Here is a 4,624-nt window from a genome sequence, read left to right on the forward strand (position 1 = left end):
TGAAAGGAATATGGTCCGGGTGCGGTCAAAAAAATGTTTTTTAAATCTTTTTTTCAATAGTCCCAACCAACATAAAACGAATAAATCGTTTTTATATTAATATTTTAGTAATAGTAGTCATGAATAGGGATAGGATTTTTATGTGCTAAAAAATTCGAAATATGTACATAAATATGTGCTAATGAATCTTAGCAATTTGTCAAATATTTAAAAAAATATGTATTAATAAATTTTGTATTATTCAACAATATAATTAATTAGTAATTTTATAACTTAAAAAAGTTACATAAATATGTATTTATTATAGATTATATGAATAATATTTTAAAGGAATTATGTTAAAATAGGTACAAAAAATTTGTACTTAGAGAAAACATAGCTGTTCAATAACAAGACATTAATTAGTAATTTGTAATTAAACTAATTGATTAATAATTACTCAGAATGAATTATGAACAAATTATAAATGGAAATCCTTATTAAAAAGAATAAGAAAAACTCTAGAAAAATATCCTTTGACTTTGACTTAATTTTAGGCATGGTAAAATAATGTTAAAACACAATCGAAAACAATTTAACTCCAAAAGGTCTAAAATGCTGACTGGGGAGTGAAACAAGACTAAGGTGAGAAGGGATCATGGGAAGGAAGGAAACAGAGAAATTGATTAAAAAAAAAATATTTAAAATATAAGAAAATAAAAATATAAAGTAAGAAGGAACTTTTAATTTAACAAAACAAATAATTAATTTTATTTTGTTAATTTATACAGTTTAATTTTTAACATTTCTCATTATGTCAATTTTAATTTTTTTGGTATTTACATAAAGCACTGTTTGATTTGTATTTTTTTTTGTTTTAATATTATCAGTGTTATATTTTTTAATAAATTCTCGTATTTGCCATATTATATTTTAATATTTGTTATCTTCTTAAGTTCTAGTTACACAGTTTTATTTAACTACATTATAGTTGCTATTTCAGTCCGTTTTCAGCCCTGATGAAGACCAATAACGTTAACATTATGTTTTTCCATTATATGGGTATTTCTTTTTTATTTTGTCTTGACCTATGGTGTTTGTTTCCTTCAATTACAGGAACTATACAAAAAAATCTAAGATACAATCATAAAATTTTTAATAGCATATCGTTTGTAAATTAATTAAATAAATCAATATCATATACAAGTCCTAATATATGTATATTAATTCATATTGCGAACAGATCTACATAATATCAATGTTTCATATTTCCTGCACAAGATCCTTAAAATGCAGAATATGCCGGATAATATAAGACAGCTTGAATGTGCCCGGTGAGGGAATACACATGAATGAGAAAGGGCCACTGAAAGGAGATACTGAATGGGCGGCAGGGGCAGGTGCTGAGTTCCTGCTGTGACCTCACTGCTCTCATGTAGTCAGCTCTCCTTGACAGTTACAGTCACTATGATTGTGTTTAGTACATTTGCTGTCGCGAGAGCAATGTCGTACCCAGGTTTTACGTGATAGTTGACGGTACTAGTCCCTGCAGTAATAGCTAACTGTCACGTGTAGACAACTTCACAGTCGGTAATCAATACTAATTGCTGCAGGATGGTGTTCGGATTACAGAAAGTATTAGGAAAAATGGACTAAAAAAATTGAAAAATATGAATGTATAAAACTATGTTTAATTATTTAATTTTTTTATTTGAAATTTTAGTTAATGAAGTTTTAAAAAAATTAATATTTTTTAAGTCGGTTATTTTTATTATTTTATTTTATTATTATTATTTTTTTTTTTGCTGAGACTTCTGCAGGAACGTCTTCATTGTTTCTTCTTTGAAACGCTGTAAGTGAAGAACTTGCAGCCATGTTATATCTTCTTCAGTTGCCTACTTCTGACAGTGATTGAAATGAAACACTGCTTATTCATAATCTAAAGCATGTTAAATGGGAAAACTCATGTTATATTTCCTTATTTTGCCATGTTAAAACGGTATAACACGACATAAGGGGTATTCATGATGTGTTAAATGTTAAATGTTTTACCATGTTAAATGTTATAAGTATAAGATTGTGAGCAGCCCTATTTCAAGTCACGTTAAATGCATAAGAGCCCCTAGCGGATTTTCTCAGCAACTTGTTGTATAAGCCTTTATGTTTATAACCTTCCTTCCAGACCCTCATGTTATTGTTTACTTCAGTTTTGATTTAAGTAATTAATTACAACATGCCTAGAGTGAGTGAAAAGTGGAATTTGTGTGAAAGTTTAGCTTATTAAATGAAATGAAAAAATAACTTTATTCTGGGACATATGTCACCTAAGAATAATTACATAGTTCATATAGTGAGATTTTTTTCTGTGGAGCGTTTAAAAATTTTCAGATAGTAGAATGAAATTAATTTTTTTTAATTAGTTTTTTTTTACTGTTTTTTTTCTCAAATGTATCATTAAAATTGTCCATTCTGGTTTAATAACAGGGATATGAATACCACAAACACACGGAAGAACTGAGCTGTCACAACAACAAAAATGGCGGCGATCTCAACTGGTCTATTGTGTGACGTCATTCTCCATTTAACAGACCAAGTAACAGACTCTCAGCCATGTTAAATGTTATTTCGTTTTACCACGGTAAAAGAAGGCAATTTTTTCGATTTAACATGCGTTTTTTTTAACATGTTAAACCAAAGATCATGAATACCCCTATAGTTGAAAGTCTGTTAAATGGAGAATATGCAAGCTGAGCTCTTCACCATTTTTTTTTTTTGTTGTGTTAGGTTACTAGCTCGTATTTTGTGTTGTGATTAGTATTTTTTTGGATGTTATTATTTATAACTAATAAAACAACGGATAGTTGTCAATTAACTCATCTTGATTCTCTTCCTCACAAGTCAGATCAACAAGGCACTCAGTAGTCAAACTTTCACACAACTTCCATTTTAGGTATGTTGTAATAAATTACATTGACCGAAATATAGAAGAAAAATATAACATAAAGTTTTGGGAGGAAAGGTTATAAAACGAGTTGCTCAGAAAATCCGCTAGGAGCTCTCTTAGGCATTTAACATGACTTTAAATAGAGCTCCTTGGAATCCTATACTTCTAACATGAATACCCCTATTGTAATTGGTTACTCTACTTGTCTTTCACTGTCTTCTTCTTCATTGCCAAAGACGTCATTAATACTCTGTACGATTTCCTTATCAGTTTCAAATATGAAAAAAAAGAATCATGTAAATATTTAGAATGAAGAGTTAAATAAATACAAGGAGTAATATAGAGCAATAAACATTTCAACGGCCTCCGACGCGACATGTAACTAGAGCAAACTAAGACATGTCAAATCAGTTCGACCATTGTCGCGTTAATGAGTGAGTCATTGGTTAATGAAGCGATATTAGCTAGCCATCGTTTCGTATTATTTCCCCACACCCGCCACTGTATTTATTTTAATAAGCATATTCTATGTCGACAAAAATGTGGAATTATTAATAATAATTTATTTATAATCTTAATATTTTCTTGAGACTGGTAATTCTTTAATAAATAACTCAAATACTATCCAATTATAGTCTCAAAACTTTATTTCTTTTATTCGTCCAACGTTTCGGCCAATCCGACCATCTTCAGGGACATCTACTCAATACCACTTTGCAAACATATAATTTAAAACTTCATTCAGGCTATTCTGCCCAGGTCAAAACATGTATATCTAATTAGTTAATTATCCATTAAAAATACAGTCAAAAATTATTTCTTTGCAAACACTATTAATAGACATTTATCACAGTGATAAATGTCTATTAATAGTGTTTGGAAAGTTGGATAATTAACTAATTAGATATAAATGTTTTGACCTGGGCAGAATAGCCTGAATGAAGTTTTAAATTATATGTTTGCAAAGTGGTATTGAGTAATGTCCCTGAAGATGGCCGGATTGGCCGAAACGTTGGACTAATAAAAGAAATAAAGTTTTTAGACTATAATTGGATAGTATTTGAGTTATTTAATAAAAAATTAATAATAATATTCGCATTAATTATAATAATACGAATTAATGACGTAGAGGTTCGAGACCCGTATACGAGTTGAATTTAATAAAATACAGTACACACTAAAAGATAGATACAGGGGGAATAAGGTAATATCTTATATATTCCTCATTGTATCCATATTACCCCTTTTCCATCTCTTAAACGTATTTATAATGGAAGACGGGCTGTGGATAAAAAAAAGTTGCTGAAAATTATTCAACCAGGATTTAAATTATACAATCAGAAGTAAAAACAAATCAATTTTTATCAATTATTTTATGTTTTCACTTCCTTGTAGTCATAAAGAAGCTCTGAAGTATGGGCTGAATCGTCGGCATTTAATACTTCTGCTCTTTCTATTAGTTTTGATATTACCATTGATCACCATCTAGACCATATTCTTGATATAAATCAAAAGAAAGGTTTATTTTAATATAAGGAATGATTAAAATTTCGAAAACTTGTTTATTTACATTTTCTCTTTTTATTTTATGTTTATCCAAATTAACAAGAGTGTTTATATATGTATATATAGTTGACCATAAAAATTTATATAAGAAGATGGTCAGGGTTGCGGTCAAAAGAGAAACAAAAATAGTTTATA

Source organism: Halyomorpha halys, unplaced genomic scaffold (genome assembly GCF_000696795.3).
Source record: "Halyomorpha halys isolate HHAL.00 unplaced genomic scaffold, Hhal_1.1 Scaffold190.1, whole genome shotgun sequence".
Taxonomy (NCBI): domain Eukaryota; kingdom Metazoa; phylum Arthropoda; class Insecta; order Hemiptera; family Pentatomidae; genus Halyomorpha; species Halyomorpha halys.